This window comes from Nyctereutes procyonoides, unplaced genomic scaffold (assembly GCF_905146905.1).
Source record: "Nyctereutes procyonoides isolate TBG_1078 unplaced genomic scaffold, NYPRO_anot_genome, whole genome shotgun sequence".
Lineage (NCBI taxonomy): Eukaryota > Metazoa > Chordata > Mammalia > Carnivora > Canidae > Nyctereutes > Nyctereutes procyonoides.
This window is the reverse complement of record NW_026575159.1, coordinates 14,790,890-14,804,154: the sequence shown is the minus strand read 5'-3', so window position 1 is coordinate 14,804,154 and position 13,265 is coordinate 14,790,890.

Here is a 13,265-nt window from a genome sequence, read left to right as displayed (position 1 = left end):
TTAAAAGATTTTATTTTATTTATTCATGGGAGACACAGAGAGAGAGAGAGAGAGAGAGAGAGAGAGAGAGAAAGACATAGGCAGAGGGAGGAGAAGCTGGCTCCATGCAGGGAGCCTGCTATGGGACTTGATCTCAGGAATCTGGGATCAGGCCCTGAGCCAAAGGCAGGTGCTCAACCGCTGAGCCACCCAGGCATCCCTCATCCTGGTTTTAACTTTTAAATTCGTGTCTCCTCTTCAGGGGCAGTCACAAAGCAGTATATAGTATACAGATCCCTTCTGGTCTGGGGGCACACAAATCCCTCTCCTTTCCCCCTTCAGGAAAATCTCTCTCCATTTCCTTGATCTCAAAAGTTTTCACCCTCTTGTCTCTTCTTCTGGGATATGATCCTTGTAAATACCTACAAGGATTTTTATAAGAGATAGAAAGGGTTATTGACTTCAAGTTGCTTTTACCAAGGCTCTGGCTCCTACCTGACAAACACTGTGAAAGCACAGATTTAGACAATGACTACTTTTTTTAAATATGTCTCTAGCAACTAGTATAGTATTTGATTCAATAAACATAGGTTATATAAAAGAACAAATGAATGAATGCATAAAGAGTATTCAGTAAGATTTACATTGACCCCAACTTTCCTAAGGTCTGCCAAATTTAAACTTCTCCATTACTTTCTCAGGCTGCCTACATAAATTTGTGAATCAATATGGCAAATATCTCCAAGGCAAAGAAACAGACCTTGTGATCATGGTCTGAACCTGCAATAGTGCGCACACTTGACAAACAGAATATAATCTGGGACATTTCAAACACTTTTTTATCAAGCAAAGAGTCTGTGGCCCTATTTTCATTTCACTTCTGTATAAGGAACTTTGATGGCAAGACTGCTAAGTTTCCTTCCAGTTCTGATGTAGAAAGTCTACAAATTACTTCTAGACCAACAGTCCTTACTAAGTCAACTTTAAATTAAAGACAATTGAATACAAAGATAAGGTAAAGCATGGGTGAGACTGTGGGGCCCTCAGCATGTCTCCAGGTTCACAGAGCTCATTTTTTTGCTTCATCCACTAACAGATGATCTATATCTATTACTATCCTTTTATCCTTTGATCTTCCATATGAGAATTACGTCCCCCCCCTTTTTTTTGTTTCCCCTCTTTTGAAAACAAATGCCTCTGACTATGTTTGGGATGTCACCCATGGGTTTACACATACAAGAACAACAAAGCTCTAGAGCACAGTGAAGACAGTGACATAACATAGAGCACCATCTCATGAGAGGCATTCATTTGACTCTTATGTAAGAGTTAGCCACTTGATAAGCGGCAACATTATTTATGCTACTTCATGTTTCCTCAGACAGGTAGTCATGCTAGGATAATGCTCCTGGATTTCTTCCCCACTCTCCCATTCACTTCTTTCCATAAGAAAAGTGATATCTCCACTTGAGGAGTTTGGGAGAAGGGATGAGACAACCCCATTCTATAACAGCTATTGGGACAGTTCTCCCTTTGCAAAGAGTAAGAAGGTATCTTTGACCAAATGACCCTGTGATTTAGTAGGTAGATCTGTCTTATCCTAGAGTTCAGTGTTAGGAAGTAACATCTTCCAACCCAACTGTGAGACCCCCTAAAACTCCCAACACTACTGTGCTGTGTTCACTGTGACAGTCATTGGACATACAAATACCAACAAGTCATGGTCCCTTTACTCAAAAAACTCATGGGTCATAGTGAGGACCAGGCACATACACATAATTATAATTAATGTGATAAGTAATGACTGAAATGAACACTAGGTACTTTGAGAACACAGAAGAAAGAGACCTAACCAATGTGAGGAGTTCTAAGAAAGCACAAGAAGCAAGCTGAGTCTTAAATGAGAATTAAAATTTAGCCATCAAGACAATAAACAAAACAATTACCATTTATTGACAATATTCCATGTTCTAGGTAGGTGCTTTACATGAACTATTTAATTTAATCCTCATAAGAGACTATGAAGTAGGTTAATACTCCTATTAAACAATGAAGATGCTGAGATTCAAAAAGCAACTTTTTTGAGCTCCTAGAACATGTAAGTGATGAGGACAAAGGCATGCATTTTTTGGTACTTTAAAACATGACTCAGTGAACTTTTTCTATGAAGGGCCAGATGTTACATCTACTCTCAACTCTATTATAGCATGAAGTCAGCCACAGAGCATGCATAAATCAGTGCACATGGCTGTGTTCCCGTTAAACTTCAGGGACACTGAAATTTGAATTTCATTTAATTTTCCTGTGTCTCTAAGTATTTTTCTTCTCCTAATTTCTTTTTAACTGTTTAAAAAGGCAAAAGCCATTCTTAGCTATGTAAAAACGGGCCCTATTCAAACAGGTTGGGCAAGATTTGGCCTGTGGGCCATGACTGCGAGTCTCTGAGTTAAATCATTTCCTACCCAAATTCTTCTATGATTCCTGCTTGCAGTTTTCCCCTTCTTTGTGATGGCTGGGACTTTAATTGGTTTTATTTTGCCTTTATCTGGGTGTGAGTTTTTGGATTTTCTTTGATGTTTTCTAAGGTGGAAGATAATTTTTTTGCCTTCCCAAAGTGCCAGTTAGCTGAAAGTAAGGAAGCTTGTGCAGGTGCCCTTAGAACCCACAACAGTCTGTCCACTCTGCTGTGTCTCTGAAATATTTGGCAGAACTTTACTTTTTGTTCTTTTGGCCTCTGTTGGTTTTTTCTCACTATTCTCAGGTATATCCCTCTGACTTAAAGAATTTATTCCTCTGTAAGTCCAGATGGGGAGGCGGATAATAAGCAGAATGGTGATTCAAAAAAATGACCTATCAGCTTTAGTACATGGAGGTATTGGGTGAACCTTAGAACATTCCTTCTATTTTCCAAAGATGAGGAGTTACAGGCTCTCATACACTGTGATATGGAAGCCTTCTTGCACGAAAGCTCCAAGTAAAGTAAAATTGTCAAAGTTCAAGTCTGACTCTTATAAGAATTGTGAAGGGATAAAACTTACTTTCTGAGCACTGCTACTTGCCTCCCTGATATCCATTGTCCCTTTCTTCTTTAGTAATAGAGCCCTAAAATGGTACAGATGAAGGACTGTCTAGAAATAAAGAAGAATTTTCCTAGCTTCTTTATAGTAGGCTATGAACAAATGGCTATATTCTGACCAAAGATATAGAAGGGAAATTGACATTCAGCAACTCTCATGAAGCACATTTAGGTCTCTGGTACTCACCACTGCTGTTTCTTCTTTTTGACCCTTTGTCCTTGAAATAAGGATGGTACAGCTGAAACTCCAATAGTTGTTTTGACCATGAGTGTAAAAGCCGTACACAAGGGGTGGTGGGTGAAGAGCTGAAAGGAACATCCCTGACCCCTAATTTCCTACAGCCACCAAATTAGTTCTGGATGACCTCCAGACTCCTTGTATGTAGGGAAAAAAATCTCTCTCTCTCTTTTAGATTTTCTAAATTCATTTATTCATGAGAGACACAGAGAGGCAGAGACACAGGAAGAGGGAGAAGCAGGCTCCCTCCAGGGAGCCTGATGTGGGACTCGATCTTCTTCTTAATCACTTTATTGGGCTCCTATCATTCATAGCTCCCCCAACTCTAACTAATACAACAATCAAGTCAGCGAAATGCATATAGATAGAAATATTGTCTCTCTGGCTTTTTGAGGCAGCTCAACTCATATATCACCAGGTACCCAGTGAGTAAGGAAAGGTGATCAGAGGCACCTTCACGACTGTTACAGCAATTTCCTGGCTCCTACTTGTCAGTTCCAGATCAGTCCTCAGCTCAGCTTTGAACTTGGATGTCTTCCATCCTACCTAGAGACACAGGGTAAGAGAGAGGCCAAGAGCAGAAACTCAAGACTTCTCTCGCCCATACTTGCCCAACCACTTACTCCCTGCTTGTCCTGGAGTAAGTTAACCTCTTTATGCCTCAGTTCCTCATTATGAAAACGGTGACATGAGTAGTAACTACTTCACAGGATCATCACAAGAGAGAATGAGATAATGAATGTGATGTGCTGAAGCCAGTGTCTAGCACAGAGGAGTGCTAAGTCTGTGTTTGTTACTATTATTATTATCATTAGTGTATTTGACACTTTGGACTTGATGTTGATAACGCTTTATCTTCCTGGTATAAAGGTATTGTTTTTCACTTTATTCCTTTATAGTTTCATTTAAAATATGTGTCCAAATCTGCCCATCCAATCCCCTCTCCCATATACTTAGAACAAGGGCATTCGGAGCCAAGATATTTAGGTTCAGGTGCCAGCTGAGTGGCTCATGTCAAAAATCAAGAGAGGATTGAATTACAGCGGTTGCGGGGGGACGGGGGCTTATGTGAGGTGGCTCAGGCACAGAAAGCCAGAGTCCTTGTAGAACTGGCAAGATTCAAATACTGGAAGGACAGAAACTGAAGCTACCCTATTAGAACAAAACAAAACAAAACAGATGATAAATTTCCAAAACGCTTCTCAGCCTCACTCACAATACAAATTAAAGCAACAAAGAATCATTTTTCATCTCTCAAGTTGACAAAGATTTAAGAAGTCTGATAATGCCCAATCCTCAAGACAGTGTAGGGACATAGTGAATTTGAGTTCTGTCTCCCCATGTGATCTCTAAGCACACAGGGATGTAGGGAGAGGGACAGAGAGATGTAAAAGGATACACTGATTCATTTGTTGTTTTATTTGAAAAAAAAAAGCTCATCCTATTCCTCCTATTTTATTATTTGCTGTTTTGACTTAATATTATTGTTTTTAAATTAAGAAATAACCAACATATAACATTGTGTTAGTTTTAGGCGCACAGCATAATGATTTGATATTTGTATATACTGTGAAAGGATCACCACACTAAATTTAGTTAGCATCTATTACCTCACATAGATGCAGTTTTTCTTCATGTGATGAAAACTTTTAAGGTCTACTTTCTTTGCAACTTTCAAATATACAATGAAAAAAAAAACAAATATACAATGCAATATTAACTGTAGTGTCACCATGCTGAACATTACATCCCTAGACCTTATTTATCTTATAACTGGAAGTCTGTCCCTTTTGACTTAATATTATTTTGACGACTTTTTAAAAAAAATTGTTTATTCATGAGAGACACAGAGAGAGAGGCAGAGACACAGGCAGAGGGAGAAGCAGGCTCCATGCAGGGAGCCCAATGTGGGACTCAGTCCCAGGACTCTGGGATCATGCCCTGAGCCAAAGACAGAGGCTCAACCACTGAGCCACCCAGATGTCCCTCTTTTGAAGTCTTTAAAAATATGTGTATAGTATTCCCAATTCATAAACACCAAAAATGTTTCCAATTTTGTACTACTATAAAAAATGCAACGATGAACTTCCTTGCATGGTATCTTTGTGCATTTGTGTAAGGATATGCATCAGAAAAATACCTGAAAACAGAATTGTTGGGTCAAAGTCTCTGTGCATCATAGTGCTGAAAAACTCTCTAAAAAGTTTGTTTTATTGTGATTTCTTCAGGGATTCTGGCTTTCTGTGCCTGAGCCACCTCACATGGGGACCCCTGCTGTAATTCAATCTTCTTCTGATTTCTGACATCAGCCATTTGGTTGGCATCTGGGCCTGAGTGTCCTGGTTTCCAATGCCCTTGTTCTAAGTGGATGGGGAGGGGATCAGATGGGCAGATTTGGACGCACTCATCGAGGAGGGTTAGGTGACAGAATGAAAAATTTAGACCCTTTTTTTCTAAGTCATGCCTCATCCATGAGGAAGAGGGATAGGTTAGGCTTCTCCACGCTGGCATGCCTTCACCCAGCTCCAAAGTCTCCAACAGCATAACGTGGCCTCATGAGAAACCATTATTCTGTAGTGAGGACTATCCAGAAGGGCTAACAAGTTCTCCCATCCTGCTATCATCCTATACCAGAATTGAATCCCTTTGGGAATGTTCAGAGAAGCAGGGTTCTCCAGGCAATACGGTCTAATGGTGCCCCCATTAGATGGGTCTAATAAAGTTAGCTCTGGCTAATACATTTCCCAGCGCTCCTGACATCACCTCACAGCACCAACTGCAGCAGAGGAAATATTAGAGAAAGTAGAGTCCAGAAAACTTGGTTTCAAATTTCAAACAATGAAGATCAAGTAAAATACATCTATGGGCCACAATTTTGGTAGGTACAAAATTTGAATGAGTTTTTCAAGAACTTGTGCAAAGCCCTCTGTTGTGAAATAGGCATGTAAATAACAGCCTTAGGGGGCCTCTTAAATCTCCTTCACCATCCCCTAAGAAAAGGAATGGTTCAATCCATCCTTCTTTACTTAGGGGAGCCCCTCTTCTCTCACGGATATTGCAAAATCTTGCTTTTCATCTACTCCAGGGAGTACCTGAACTCAGGAAGCTGGAGCACTTGGCAAAAACAACAAATTTCCCCTTCAGAACAAAGAGGCACAGTTACAAACCCAGCTTTAAAAACACACCATGCTAACCCATAGCTCTCTAGCCAGGTAAGCCACCTGCGCTCTTGAGAGTGACTGCCTCACACAACTTAACCAGTCACCCAGCCACTACTCGTGTTTCTCCTAACAACCTATGCCCTCCTCACCACCACCAGCTCTGCACCAATCCACTCTCACCATTTCTGTCAAGTTCCAACTCAACACTCACTTCTCTGGCCCTGCCCTTCTCTGAGAATGCCCACCTTCCACATTTTCCTGGACACTGAAGTGTTTAATCCCCACCACAGTGGGTTCCTGTGTGTGTTCAGAGCCCGAACGACACAGCGAAACTTTCCAGGACTTTGACATCTGGCGGACATGTGGGTGAATTCCAGCTCTGGCAGTAGCCTGCTCTGACCTTGGGCAAGTTACTTAATAGTCTCCTCCAAAGTCAGATGGATAATCGCAGTTGCCTTGGAGAGTCGTTCCAAGGATTAAATCAGATAATACACATAAAGTACTTAGCTCTGTTCTTGATTTATGCTATCAGACCTATTATTCTCAGTTTTACCTCTATTTCTCTAATTTCTAATGCTGCATATTTTTTTCTTAATTCAAACTGTCCATGCCTTGAAACAGAAACCAAATCCGTTGTTTTCTAAACCCATAAAAGCACCTAACACAGGCTATTTATGGATTAGTCAGTAATTATTTCTGAGATTATTGGAATATTTACCTAATTTGGAGGTCAAAGGGGAGAGGGACAAGTGAATCTGGTTGAAAAGTTGATGGCCTCAGAAAAAAAAAAAAAAAGGAAAAAATAGTCGATGACCTCAGCAGAGTTAGCACAGTATTGTACAGAGACTGAAGAAAAATGCTCAAGCTTAACTTTGAAAACCTGAGTTGTAGTAACCTTAGTAAAGTCTCACAACCATCCTAAGCTTTTGTGTCCTCATCAGTAAATGAGGGTTAACAATATCTGACCTGCCTACCTTTCCAAGCATTCTGAGGATCCGTTGCCATCTTCTTTATGAAAACATTGTAGAACAGTAATAAATATAAAAATGAAAGACCTAAGAATGGTTGGGTAAATTAGACATATTATGATTACCCAGGAAAGGAAGAAATAGGTAGTCTGTTTCTCCTGGAAACCGCCAGACCTCTGAGCATTATTAGAATTTGTAACCTTGAAATGAGTGCCTCCTCTGGATGATGGAAGGTCAGGCTATACTTCCCAAAGCCGCTCAGAGCCAGATCTGCTTGCTCCTTAAACTCTGCTTCTGCACCTGCATTAAACCTGTGGTGTGGGGCTGCCCAGGAGGCTCAGAGGTTTAGCGCCGCCTTCAGCCCAAGGCCTGATCCTGGAGACCCCGGATCGAGTCCCACGTCGGGCTCCCTGTGTGGAGCCTGCTTCTCCCTCTGCCTGTGTCTCTACCTCTCTCTCTCTCTATGTGTCTCTCATGAATAAATAAACAAAATCTTAAAAAAAAAAACCTGTGGTGTGGCTAAAGCTAATTTCTAAAATACTAGGGGCATTTAAAGGGGGTAAAGTACAGAAATGTTCTCTGGGTTGACAACGTTTCCTGAGAATAGAGAGTACAGAGAATTCTGGAACTCCTATAGAATCAAATAAACCAAACTTCACCTCTATACAAGTCCCATTTTTAGTACTCCTTGGCTCTTGTTGTTTGGATTTCTTTTCATTTGTTTTTGCTGCAAGTGTTTGGAAGTGTTTGCTTCTTGACAACTGAGAGTTTGAAAAGAGATGGAAAATTACTATCAGACAGCTGTTCCATGCTTTTTTTTTTCATAAGAACCTAATATAAAAGCATCCGGTCTGGTGTTGAACCGTAGGGAGGAAAACAAAACGTCTACCATCTTATTTCTGTCAATAATTTGATATAGGATATAGGTTGTAGGAGTACACCATGAAGCGGAAGGAAGGCCAGCTAACCAGCAGCCAAAAAACCTACCTTGTAAGCTTTACATTTATTGTATGACCATTTACTATACGGTAGATCTTAGAGCTCAGAGATCTGATTCTATGAAAACATATCAAAGTACTGAGGCTAGAAATTATCATATATAAACTTCCCAGAGACAGATAGAGAAATCCAGACCCTCAATTCAGTTCCTTTCATTGGGAGATACAAAGGCATAATCTAAAGATCAAAACCAGACTGTATACATCTTTGGTTTGCTTATTTATTTTCATTTGTGGGGCCAAATTACATTCAACACAATTTAAGCCAATTTTTTCCAGCTTAATTGAGATAAAATTGATATGTAATATTATGTATATTTAAGGTACACAACATGGTGATTTGATATACATCTCTATTGTGAAGTGATTAGCACAGTAAGATTACTTAACATACCCATCACTCACATAGTTACCTCTTTTTACTTTGTGGTGAGACTTTTAAGACCCACTGCCTTACAACTTTCAGATATACAGTAGAGTATTGGTAACTATAGTCACCATACTGTATGTTGTTACATCCTTGGAACTCATTCGTCTTATAATTGGAAGTTTGTACCCTTTGACCACCTTCACCCATTTTCTTCACTTGCCCCCACAATACACTCTCTATTCCTATGAGTTCTCTTTTAGATTCCACATATAAGAGAAATCATAGAGTACTTGTCAGTGTCTGACATAATATACTTACCATAATGCTCTCAAATTTTATCCATGTTGTCACAAATGACATGATTAGCTTCTTTTTTATGGCTGAATCATATTCTACTGTATTTATATATACCCTATATTCCTTATCCTTCCATCTCCGACACTTAGGTTGTTTCCATATTTGGCTATTGGGAATAATGCTACAATGAACATGGGAGTACAGATATCTCTTCAAGACCGTGATTTTTTTTTCCTTCAGATATATACCCAGAAGCAGGATACCTGGGTCATATAAGTGTTCTATTGTTAATTTCTTGAAGAGCCTCCAGACTGTACTCCATAATGGCTGGGCCAATTTATATTCCCACCAACAGGGCACAGTGGTTTCCTTTCCTCTATATCCTCACTAACATTTGTTAGCTCTTGTCTTTTGGCAATTCCAATTCATTGAGGAAAATTTAAGAATTGTTTATAAATATAAATATAAATAATTTTTAAAGACTTTATTTGAGAGTGAAAGAGAGCATTAGGGAGGGAGACAGAGGGAGAGAGAGAAGCAGGCTCCCCGCTGAGCAGGGAGTCCAATGTGAGGTTGGATTCCAGTACCCCAAGATCACGATTGAGCTGAAGGCAGACAGTTAACTGATGGAGCCACCTAGGTTCCCCTTAAGATTCATTTAAAAGTAGATTTCTTGATTGTCGGGAAATCAGAAAACCTGGTGCCAATGCTTTCCCAAGTGGCAATAATTCCCGGCTGTTGCTGAGCAGTGGTGCCCATTACAAGAAGTTTGTGTCCTCTAGGTTTGCACATCTCTTACTACTGATTATTACCCAACACCAGAGCAATTTGCCATGGCACTTTCACAGTTTTCTCATAATAGAGAAATATCTCTTCTATACTTCTGTCTCTATCAAAATTTGGAAAACTGAATAGAAAATTAGAAGGCATGGTATTTCAAGAAAGTTGAAAAAGGCCAGACTTCCTTTTTGAGGTGAAGAATAACATAAACAAGAATAAACACAATACTCTAACATAATAATGTAAATATATATAGTATGTGTAAAATAATACGTATATTACTTGTATTACCATCACAAACCTCATTTCTAACGTAGAATTGCAATAACATTAGCCTTGAAAGAATTTCAAATTTCATTGACTACACTGAAATTTTTGTGATAGATCTAAGTTCACTCTAAGTAGATCCTACTGGGAAAAACAAAAAGAAGAAGAAAGAAAAGAAAGAAAGAAAGAAAGAAAGAAAGAAAGACAGAAAGAAAGAAAGAAAGAAATCCCCAATAATCCCCAAACTTTTCAGTTGCTTGGCTTTATGGAAAAAGGAAAAGGCAATAAATTTGTTTTTGCATTCATGCAAAAATAGAACTCCCCTGCTCTGATTGTAATCTAAAGCTACTTTTACTTGGAGCATTGATGTTGGTGACAACAAGAGGAAAAACCACAATTTTTTAACCTTCCAGAAAGCCTGTGGGACAGAATTTAATACAGAGTGATGTTAGGGTTGCCAAAGATTCGCTCTTTGGAAGGGAGGTTGATCCTCTTGAGGGCTTCCTCACTCAGAGGACCACAGCTGTAAAATCAGAGTTTTAGTCAACCGAAGCCTAAAATGAGGCAAAGATGATGGGGTAACCCAGAGGAAAGAGGACATGATGTGGAGTTTGTCAAATTTCAATTCTTCCACTCCAAACTCATGTAACCTTGGAGTGGGTGTCTAAAGAGTTGATGTGAATGTTACAGGAGAAAACATAAACTGGCCTTTTGTAAGTACTTCCAAATGCTGGTTCTGATTCTCTTCTGTGTTTCCTTGCTATATCAATCATGGACTGGAATATCCACTGTTTTCCAGACCAGTGTCCCTTTACCTGAGTTCCAGGTTCCCTGGTTTCTAAAGTGGCTTCAGACCTTTTCTCAGCATTTTAGTGCACTGGGTCAGGGGGCATTCCCTTTTTGTAAAGGGCAAGGTTAGAAATATTTTTCCATTTGTGGCTATCTTTAGTCAAAGGGCTCAAGGGTCAGAGGGCTCGCTCTACATTTTCTGTCACTGTTACTCTAACTCTGCTTGTCACTGAATATGAAAGCAGCCGGAGACAATATGTACATAAACGGGCATGGCTGTGTTCCAATAAAACTTAACTTACACAAACAAGCAGCTGGATGAGAGGCCGTAGTTTGCCAACCCTTGTACTTGACTATGAATCTTCACATCCCATACACAGTTCTTGGTATCCCAATGCAGAGTTTAAAATGTTCGGTGTGTTTTAGGAATGAGGGAAGGAGGCAAAGAGGAAGGGGCAGAAGAAATAGCAAGAGTCCTCAAAGTGAATTTATATCCTGTACATTATTATATTTAACTAAATATAAAGAGGATTCTTTTCCTCTTGTCTTTAGCTTTATGGCCTAACTAGAATGTTTACCACCTGCTACTTGGATCACTTTTATCGACTTTGTGTGGGCCTGTCTTATAGACACTAACTTTATTTAATCCTTTCAATAATGCTGTAAAATAAAAAAAAATTAAATACATATTTTACAGGTGAGTAAATGGAAGCTTAGAAGAATTATATAAATACTTTGCCTGGTGTCATAGAGCCAGTAAGTTAGAGAGCTAGGGTATAAATCTAGGCAGTTTGATCTCACAATTGCCTACTCTCTTAGCCTCTGTTTCTATATAGATAAAAAAATGGATTATCCATTGTGTGTTCTTGGAAAGACTGCAACAGTGAAAATATCCGAAAGTGCCTGGGTCAGAATCAGGGAGCATTAAATCAGCTCCTGTTCTTTATCTATCTATCATTTAAGATTACCCACTGTTACTAAGTATTTATTGAGTACTCACTACTTCTTCAGGTTTGATGATCTAGAACCATTGACTCCTAGGAGAAGGGAGATTTGGTCCTGGTTTTGTCTCCAGGGATATGTGACCTTATGGGGTCTTTGGCCTTAAGTTTTCACATCTGTAAAATGACACATATCTGCTTAGCCTTGTTAAGAATGCTATCTTATCTTCATCATAAATCCCTTGGGGGAAAAAAAGTACATTTCCAGACCCTAGCTAAGATATCAGAATCCTTTGGGATGGGGCTTCAGTTTCTACATTATCATCCCCAACTCTATTTTCAAAAAAAAAAAAAAAAAAAGGTGAAATAAAACAGTATTAAACTTACAAAAAGTTGAAAGAATCATACAACAAACCCTCATTTACCTTTCACTAGATCCACTGATGGTTATTTTTTGCCACATTTCCTTCATAGATCTTCCTTTTGCTCTTGCTCTCTTTTTCTGTCTCTATATTTGGAAGTCAGTTGATAGTTTGCCACATTTTCTTGGTAATTCCTCTCTTTTCCCATTTGAAAGTCAGTTACAGACATCATTTCACACCTAAACATATCAGCGCATATCTTCTAAGAATGAAGACATTCTGTAATGATAATGCCATTAATGCACCCAAGGAATTTAATTAACATTGATGCAATTATATTATCAAATATATAGTCTATATTTAAATGTCTTTGATTACCACCAAAAAATATCCTTGTATTTTTTCTTTGATGTTCTAGTCCAAGATCCTTCATTTTATTTGGTTTTCATACCTCTTTAGCTTCCTTTCATTTCCATCTTGTTTTTTGTCTTCCATGACATATTTTCAAGAAATGCAAGTCACTTGTTTTGTAGAATGCACCCCTCCACCTTCTGGTTCTGCCTGTTTTCCCATATCTAGATATTTTGTGTTTTTTTTGTTTGTTTGTTTGTTTTATTTTATTTTTTGTTTTTTATTTATTTATGATAGGCACACAGTGATAGAGAGAGAGGCAGAGACACAGGCAGAGGGAGAAGCAGGCTCCATGCACCGGGAGCCCGATGTGGGATTCGATCCCGGGTCTCCAGGATCGCGCCCTGGGCCAAAGGCAGGCGCCAAACCGCTGCGCCACCCAGGGATCCCCTCATATCTAGATATTTTGATGGTAAATTGGATCAACCATCTATATGGTACTTTGCGTGCCTTTATTGGAATATATTCTGAAGACAAAATGAATTGCAAAGAAAATTTGAACTTAACTAGGTAGGTTTGTTGTTGGTATTGCCATTGAAATAGTGTAGTAACTCTGAGACGAATTCTTTCTACATTGTAGGACACAGCAAGATGAATAAATACGTTGACATTTTTGGAAACCAGATTC